Here is a 9,871-nt window from a genome sequence, read left to right on the forward strand (position 1 = left end):
CTTTTTTCTTATCAATACCTCCCCCTGCTTGTCACTCCAGTATAGATTAGGTACCCCTTTTCCTTTCCACATTCTCTGCATGCCAAATGTCCTTTCCATTTATAAAGCATCCTCCTTCTCACATTCTGACCCTTTTTAAAAAGCATCTGTCTCCAGCAAACAGCAATGAAATGATTAGGAGAGCTGAGAAGTCAGTGCTTTTCTAGTATTTCCTGTGAGTTCAGGTGGAATGTTCATTTAAATGAGTTCAGTACACATTTAATTTATCTTCTTCAGGTCAAATTTTACTAAAATGTATTTTTTATTGTGTTCATAAAGGAATACTGACCTTTATTTATTAGGAATTGTTGGTTTACGCTGAATCTGCAAGCAATGCCCTATTTGGGAGAATATTAAGATGAAAGGGTTTTTTCCCCAAGCAATGGTATAAATGCACTTTTGCTTTTCTCCTATAGGGGTTGTTGCTGCTGCTGTTGTTGTTGTTGTTGTTGTTTTTGAGACAAGGTTTCAGCCCAGGCTGGCAAAATCTCATCTCACTGCAACCTCCGCCTCCTGGGCTCAAGTAATTCTACTGCTTCAGCTGCCCAAGTAGCTGGGACTACAAGTATGGGCCTGCTAATTTTTGTATTTTTTGTAGAGATGAGATTTTGCCATGTTGCCCAGGCTGGTCTTGAGCTCAAGCAATCCACCCACCTTGGTATCCCAAAGTGCTGGAATTACAGGCATGAGCCACACACCTGGCCCTTAAATGCAACTCAAAGTTATTTATACACTTAGACGTTTTCAATATGCTCCAATGATTTGTATCCTGTTTTGGAGGTAAAGATTATTCCCAATCCCACTTTAGTATTATATAGACTATTTATTCTTAGGATATGTCTATTTCACTTTTGCTTTCTAGCACTTTCCTTCCTTAACTCAACTGAAAAAGTATTCACTGATTTTTGGGGCAACATGGCTAAAATGGAAATAAATGATCCATCCGGGGTTACTCTCTCATCAATTTAAAAAGGTGACATTTCCATTCTGTTTAAAAATGTTTATAACGAAAAGTTAAAAAAGAAAGTGATATTTGAATTATTCATTTCCTATTTTAGACAGTGAAACTAGGCCTGAGACTGGTAATTTGGCTCCAAAGCAGGAAGCATCCAAAGGAATGGAATCACAGAAGACGCTGTTCAGTAGAATCTGCAGAGGCAGGAACATTTTTCAGGATACTCATTTTGGAGACCTTCATGAACGCAAAGACAAGTTTGAAAAGCATCAAGGAAGTTTAAAGGAAGGAAAAGAACACACATCTGATCAGTGTGGGAAGTTTCATGCACAACGTCAGTCTTATTAGACATCAGAGAATCTATACATGGGAAAACCCCTGTATGTATAAAGAATGTGGTAGAGTCATCAGTCAAAACAAAACCCCTTTTAAACACCTCAGAATTCACACTGGTGAGAAACCTTATCAGTGTAATCAGTGTGGTAAGTTTTAGTCGAGGCTCAGTCCTTATTAAACATCGGATAAATCACGCTGGGGAGGAGGCTTAGCGCAGTGAATGTGGTAAAACCTTCAGTAACAGCATGGGACTTACCCAGCATCAGAGATTCCATACCTTAATAAAATGTTATCAGTGCAATGAGTGTAGGAAAGCTTTCAGGGAAAGTTCAAACCTCACTAAACATCAGCGAATTCATACAGGAGAAAAATCTTATGAATGTGATGAATATGGAAAAGCCTTTGGTGGAAGTTCTGATCTTACTGGACATCAGAGAATTCACACTGGGTAGAAACCCTATGAATGTGATGAATATGGGAAGGCCTTCCATCTGAGCTGACGTCTCACTGAACACCAGAGTCCACAACAGGAGTGACCTCACTTTCCCCAGTCACCCTGTGTACACTGAAGCTTCCATGCCTTCTTCTTCCATTTCTCCCCCTTCACACCCAGAATGTCCTCTTTGTTGTTTCCCCAACCAGATTTTATTATTTTATTTTAGGTCTTCTTAGGTTTATTTTATTTTTTATTTTCTAAAATTGTATTTTATTTTGGATTCAGAGGGTACATGTGCAGGTTTATTACATGAATATATTGCAAAATGGTGTTTGGGCTTCCAGTGTACCCATTAACCAAATAGTGACCATTGTACCAAATGAATAATTTGTCAACCCTCACTCCTATCCCAACCCACTCCCCCCCGTCCCCAGTTTGTAGTCCCCAGTGTCTATTGTTTCCATCTTTATGTCCATATGTCCCCATTGTTTAGCTCCCACTTGTAAGTGAGAACATGTGGTATTTGATTTTCTGTTTCTGATTTATGTCACTCAGGATAATGGCCTCCAGTTTCTTTCACGTTGTTACACGGAGCATGATTTTGTTCTTTTTTTGTGGCTATGTAGTATTTCATGTTTGTTGGCTGCTTGGATGCCTTCTTTTGAGAAATGTTGGTTCATGTCCTTTGCCCACTTTTTTTTTTTCTTTTTTTTTCTTTTGAGACTAAGTTTCGCTCTTGTTGCCCAGGCTGGAGTGCAATGGTGCAATCTCGAGTTACCACAACCTCTGCCTCCCGGTTCAAGAGGTTCTCTTGCCTCAGGCTCCCAAGTAGCTGGGATCACAGGCATGCGCTACTATGCCCAGCTAATTTTGTATTTTTTTTTAGTAGAGCTGGGGTTTCTCCATGTTGGTCAGGCTGCTCTCGAACTCCTGACCTCAGGTGATCCGCCTGCCTCAGCCTCCCAAAGTGCTGGTATTACAGGCGCAAGCCACCATGCCCGGCCTTTTGCCCACTTTTTAATGGGGTTTTTTTTTTTTTTTCTTTTTGAGTTGTTTGAGTTCCTTGTAGATTCCAGACATTAGTCCTTTGTCAGAGGCATAATGCAAATTTTTCTCCCATTCTGTAGATTGCCTGTTTACTCTGTTGATTGCTTCTTTTTCTGTGCAGAGGCTTTTTAGTTTAATTAAGCCCATTTGTCTATTTTTGTTTTTGTTGCATTTGCTTTTGGGCCAACCAAATTTTACATATGTCTTACCATAACCCTGTTTAGAATAAACAAGCATTCTGAATGCTGAACCTCCTAGAGGTTGTGTAACAGTACCCATAATGTGTCATTAAAAACAGGTTTGGCTGAAATGTTAGTGACCCCCTTGGGCTCCTACCCTGTGTGCTTTCAGTTAACTTGGTGACAATTGGGTTTGCCTCCTGAAAATAAGATATTGCTTCTTGAGGAAGAGAAGAACAATCCCTTTCTGGAGATACTGGAAAACACTAGTACTCAAGTAGGCATTGGTCACCTTATGCGGAGGGAGCCTGTTATGCTGACCCAGACATACTCCAGGCTGCAATGAGAGTCAGAGAAAGATCCTTTCTAGATGGTATTTTGTACATTGCTGATGCCACTGTACACCAGACATCCAGGTAGGATAGACCCAAGAGGAAGTGCTCCTTATTCAGGCATCTTTATTTTAGCTAGTACAGAAAAAAATAAGATGGGCTGGACCTCAAGAGGAATTCTGAGGTCCCAAAACAAAGTGTGATGCAAATAAAAAGATAACTAGAAACTTCACTGGATTAGAAGATAGGTAGCAAGGTTCAAAGGCCACAAATGACAAGAGTACAGTATATCCTAGGATGGATGAACTAGAGAAATAGTCTTCTTTACCATGGCTCCCACATGAATGTTATTTTAGGGACTGAGTGACTCTGAGGACATTAGCTATCTTTTTTCTTGACTCTGATATTACTATCAGTTAATAATGGAGCTATCATTTTCATATGATTAGCCGTATACTTACAAGTGAACAGACCTTGAACTTCCTCTAGGTTTCTAAGCAAGGGCTTAAACCACCAAATGTGACACCCTTGAAGGGTAACTCAAGCTATGGACACTTAAGACCCTGAGATGATGATATAGTATTTTGAACATCATAATTTGCCGAGTGTCGGTTGAACCACCTGATGCAATGCAACTTGTGCCTTCTCTCTTACTCTTTTTTTGTGCTTTTTCCTCCCTTATATTCACCTCTCTTTTTTCTTTTATCTGTTGTCCCTTTTTTTCTGATCACAGACACTCTTTCTACCACATAAGCATCATTTCTTTATAACTCCTCACCCTCTCCCCGCTAAACTTGTATTTCCTAGATATCAGATCTTGTAGGTAGGAAGCAGAGACAGTGGGTTCAGTTAGAGGTGATGGGGGTCACATTTTTTAAAAAGGGAAAGAAAACCCTAGGTAGGTAGTCAAAGCATAGACAACCTATATCAGACTTTGTGATCAGCTGTTACTAACAGTTTATGTAAATGAGGTCCAAAGGTAGATAGTTTGAAGTTGTTGCTTTTGCTCTATAGAATCATCAGGGATCCAGGTCCCTTCCACCTTGTCACTGTCCTCTGTGTACAGCTTCTCTTCCCATGGCTACTGAAACACTGGCCATCAATTCTGCATTCTAGTCAGCAGGAAGGGCAAAAAAAAGGGACTCTTCCAGATAATTCAGCAATTTTCAAGGAGTCTTCTCAGAATGCACAAATTCTTACACCTAGTTAACCAGAATTTAGTCACATTACCACACTTTGCTACAAAGATAACTAAGAAATGTAATCTTTATTTCAGGTGTCACGGTACAAGATAAAAATTGTGATAGTTATTTGATAAAAAGGAGAGAACACTTATTTAATAGGCAAAGAGTCTCTGCCCTAGTCCCAAATAAAGATACAACATTTCAAGTTATTAAGTGCAGGAACCAACTCCTAATAAATGTGTGATGAAAGATCAGTAAACAGATGAATGAATGAGAGAAGGGGTGCAAGGAATAAAATCAGAACTAAGAGATTCAGTGGTGTTTTAGTGAATATTAGGAAGGCGGTGGGGATAAACCAAGGAGAGAGAAAAGAGGAAGTGAGGAACAGGAACAGATAAATCTCTGAGTTAGAAGTCCCTAACACATCATGCTTCCTTAAATAATAGCATTAAAAAGTTTTACTTAAAAATGCAGTCTAACTCTATTTTGAAGTGATATCAAAAAATATTTTTATTTTATATATTTATTTTTTGAGACAGAGTTTCACTCTGTCGCCAAGGCTGGAGTGCAGTGGGGCAATCTCAGCTCACTGCAACCTCTGCCTCCCAGGTTCAAGCGAGTCTTGTGCCTTAACACCCCAAGTAGCTGGGACTACAGGTGTACGCCAGCATGCTCAGCTAATTTTTTGTGTTTTTAGTAGAGACAGGGTTTCACCACATTGGCCAGGCTGGTCTCAAACTCCTAACCTCAAGTGATCCGCCCACCTTGGCCTTCCAAAGTGCTGAGATTACAGGCATGAGCCACCATGCCTGGCCTCAAAAGATATTTCTAAAGAAAAATTATCTAGGTTTTTTCCTACTACTAGAAAAAACTTATCCCTACTTCCCTAATTTAAGAATTATTTTTATTTCTTCAAATTGTCTATTTAGAGAGATTGATAAATAGATATAAGATTTTTGTCAGGTACTTAGAATTTTATGATTTGTTGTATTTTTTATCAACCATCCTTATTTTTAAAATTACTCCATGTTTCCACATAATCAAATTTATTGCCTTATGGTTTATATAGTAGTTTTAGGTCACTTTAGGCTTGATATATACGTGTGTGTGTGTGTGTGTATGTACATACACACAGTCATGTGTTACTTAACAACAGGGATACATTCTGAGAAATGCATCATTAAGCAATTTCATCATTGTTTGAACATCATAGAATGTATTTACACAAACCTAGATATAGTCTACTACACACCTAGGCTATATAGTATGGCCTGTTTTCCTAGGCCACAAACCTGTACAGCATATTACTGTACTGAATACTGTAGGCAGTTGTAACAATGGTAATTATCTGTATGTCTAAACATATCTAAAAGCAGAAAAGGTACAGTAAAAATATGCTATAAAACTTTTTAAAAAAATAATACAGCTGTATAGGACAACTCCATTATAATCTTATGAGGCTACTGTCTTATATGCAGCCTGTTGTTGACCAAAACATTGTTACTCACAGCACATGACCTGTAAAGACAGGGCCACTTCTATCTCTCTTTGGGATACATTTCACAGATGGTGAAATAGCTGAGTAAAAAGATTGTCATATATGTTTAAGCATTGCTAATAACTGCATTTTTGTCTAATGGACACTGTTAACCTTGCAACCAAAAAAATGGCACCTTTAAAATCCACATGTGCGAGGCGCGGTGGCTCACGCCTGTAATCCCAACACTTTGGGAGCCCAAGGGGTGGATCACCCGAGGTCAGGAGTTCGAGACTAGCCTGGCTAACATGGCGAAACCCCGTCTCTATTAAACATACGAAAATTAGCCAGGTGTGGTGGTGGGCGCCTGTAATCCCTGCTATCGGGAGGCTGAGGCAGGAGAATCACTTGAACCCAGGAGGTGGAGGTTGCAGTGAGTTGAGATCACGCCATTGCGCTCCACCCTGGACAACAAGAGCAAGACTCCACCTCAGGAAAAAAAAAAAAAAAAAAAAGATCCACATGTAAGGGTACCTGGTTAACTAATTCCTCAAAGCCAAGGGAGCTAGCGGATGAGGAAAACTGGGTACAAGTCCTGGATCTGCTGACCTCAGCAACACACTTCATTTATCTGAACTCTGGTTCTTTCAACTCTAAAATGAGTGGTTTGCATATTTTAAAAAAATATTAAAATATGCATATATTTAAAATTATATAACAATATGTGCACAGTGAAATGAAATACTGCAAAGTAAAACCATTCATATAACCACTACCAAGGTCAAGAAATAGAACTGTTACCTGTGCCCCAGAAGGCCCCAGTTATGCTCCCTGCTAAACTCTGTTCCTTTCCTCCTCTCTGTTGTGACTTCTAACATCAGATATTAGTTTATTCTATTCTGAACCTTATATAAATGAAATTATGAAGGATGTGTTTTTTGTCTTCTTTTACTCACTATTCTGGCTCCTTTTACTATTATGTTTATGAAATTTATCAATGTGGTTTATAGCTGCAGTTTATTGATTTTCATTGTTACGTAGTATTCAGTTGTCTGAATAAACTTTTTTTTTAAACCATCCTACTGTTAGTGGACATTAGGGTTGTTTCCAGTTTAAAGCAATCACCAAAAAAAGCTTCTAAAACATGTCTTTAGATGCAAGCACAAATGTGTTTCTGGTGGCTGGGTCATAGAATATGCATACATTCAACTTTAGTAGATATGCCAGAGTTTCCCAAAATGGTTTCACCAATGTACACGCTCATAAAAAATGTGTGAAAATTCCCATTGTTCAATAATCCTTGCTGAAATTTAGCACTGTGAATCCATTTCTAGCAGGGATTTCAGTGTTGAATTTGTGATTCCTTAAGAAATACCCAAGGACCTATCATACTGGCAATAAGTAAAAACCTGAAAACATACAGTTCATGAGGCTGTGTGAAAACAGGCACCCTCACACTTTGCTGTTGACAGTACAAAATCAAACAACTCCTACAAAAGTCTCCCTCTTATTGTTCATTGCAGCATTATTTGTTAAAGTAAAACATTGGAAATAATCCAAATACCCACCCCTAAGAAACTGGTTAAAAAAATAATGGTACATCTACACAATGAGTTATTATGCAGGTGTGAAAAAAAGAGAACTATGTCTATAAACAGGACATTGCTAGGCTTTTCTGTTAGATGATAAAGCAAGGCATGAAAGAATGTATATAACGTAACTTATGGGGTAAAGAAGGTAAATACTTGTTTTTGCAAGAAAAAAGAAAGAAAAAGTAGGGAAGGGAGGAGGGAAGGAAGAAGGAAAGAAGGAGAGGATAAATAAATAATGAAAATGGGATATGAGTACATGGGGTAAAGGGACTGGGGATGGAAGCAGAACTCCTCTAAATATACCTTTTTATATAATGTGGATTTTGAACTAAGTAAATGTTTTGAATTTTCAAAAAAGAATAAAAAAGGGATGAAAGCCAACCCTGAAATGGAATATAAGCAGAAACAAATGGATCCTAACCATATATTGCTAGTGGTGTATTTGTATTATAATCTTGAAACTGTTTTGTTTATAAGAAACTATTTTGTTTGAGTGAATGTATTTATACTGTTGGGAGCCAGAGTTTTCACTGTGGGGGAAAAGAAAATAAACAAATGTGTAACGGTGAAAAATGAAAAGGAATTCCGTGGAGCTGTTTTTGAACAGAAAGTATCTTATAAAATCCTCCATATATATATACATGTTAAAGCAAAACATTGGAAATAATTCAAATACCCACCCCTAAGAAACTGGTTAAAAAAATTATGGTACATCCACACAATGTACCGTATATACATATATATATGTAACATATTCATATATTCTAGGTCCTGTCCACTGACAGGGCCTAGAGGCAATAAGATATTCTAGTAGCAATTAGATTATTTATTGCCCAAAATCCAGATCTTGGTTTCTGATTTGTTTTTCTAAGACCACCAGAGAGAGCACAAAAGAACCAGCGAGTAGGCAAGGCTAAAAGCAAAACTGCAAATTTATTCTTTGGTCATCTAGCTTCAGGGAAGAAGGTGTGGGGGTGAAGTCTGTCGGCCTCCGGCAAAGGAGGCCGAGAGAGTCTCCCGGTAAAGCTCTGGGGCAAAATTCCTAATGCAGTCCGGACAAGAATGGGGGCTGAAGGAGCCCACAGGGCGTGCCCGCCGGGAGCGGCTTTTCTAGGAGTGGAAGGGCAATAGGCGGGGCACGGGCCTGTCAGGGGAGGGGGGGCGCTCCGCAGGAGCCACCAGGTAAATCTTGGTCTCTTCGGATTGACATCACCTGGTGCATGCCTGATTAATCTGCACCTTCCCCGGCCTCAACTGCATTTTTGCGCTCACGGGAAAAGCCGGTGATGAAGAACCCGGAAATGCGCCATTTTGCCTCCGTTCGTCCAGTTTCTATATCCCATTTTTCATTAATAAGTATTGTAGCTTCATAAAGCAGTGGCGATTCCATGTCTCGGGTAGGGATAGCATAAAAATGAGACTGAAATACCTTATGTGAGAAAGTGAAGTGCACAAAAACTGCTGGGAACTTATTAAAGGACATAGAAACCTGTTTGAGGCCGGATGCGGTGGCTCACTTCTGTAATCCCAGCCCTTTGGGAGGCCGAGGCGGGTGGATCACTTGAGGTCGGAGTTCAAGACCAGCCTCAGTAGGGGGTGGTGGCGTGTGCCTGTAATCCCAGATACTCAGGAGGCTGAGACAGGAGGATCACTTGAACCAGGAATGCAGAGGTTGCAGTGAGCTGAGATCGCATCCACTGCTCTCCAGCCTGGAGACTTTGTCAAAAAAAAAAGGAGAGAGAGAAAGAGGAGAGAGGGAGAGAGAGAGAGAGAGAGAATTTGAGCATCAACATAATAATGACAGTAATTGTTTATTTGTTTGTTTGTCTATTTATTTATTTAGAGACGGAGTCTAGCTCTGTTACCCAGGCCGGAGTGCAGTGGTGCGATCTCAGCTCACTGCAAGCTCCGCCTCCCGGGTTCACGCCATTCTCCTGCCTCAGCCTCCCGAGTAGCTGGGACCACCGGCGCCCGCCACCACGCCTGGCTAATTTTTTTTCTTTTTTAGTAGAGACGGGGTTTCACCTTATTAGCCAGAATGTTCTCCATCTCCTGACCTCGTGATCCGCCCCCCTTGGCCTCCCAAAATGCTGGGATTACAGGCGTGAGCCACGGCGCCCGCAGTAATTGTTTATTTGTAAAGGAATCCATGAGTTCTTCGTGATAAAATGAGACAGCAGGGAAAAGAAAACGTATTCTTTGCAGGAAATAGCAACTAATCAATGTAGAAATGTGCTTCAGTTTCTTCACCTGTTAAATGGAGATAATTGTACCTAACTCACAGGGTTGTTATG

The sequence above is a fragment of the Piliocolobus tephrosceles genome, chromosome 5 (assembly GCF_002776525.5).
Source record: "Piliocolobus tephrosceles isolate RC106 chromosome 5, ASM277652v3, whole genome shotgun sequence".
Taxonomy (NCBI): domain Eukaryota; kingdom Metazoa; phylum Chordata; class Mammalia; order Primates; family Cercopithecidae; genus Piliocolobus; species Piliocolobus tephrosceles.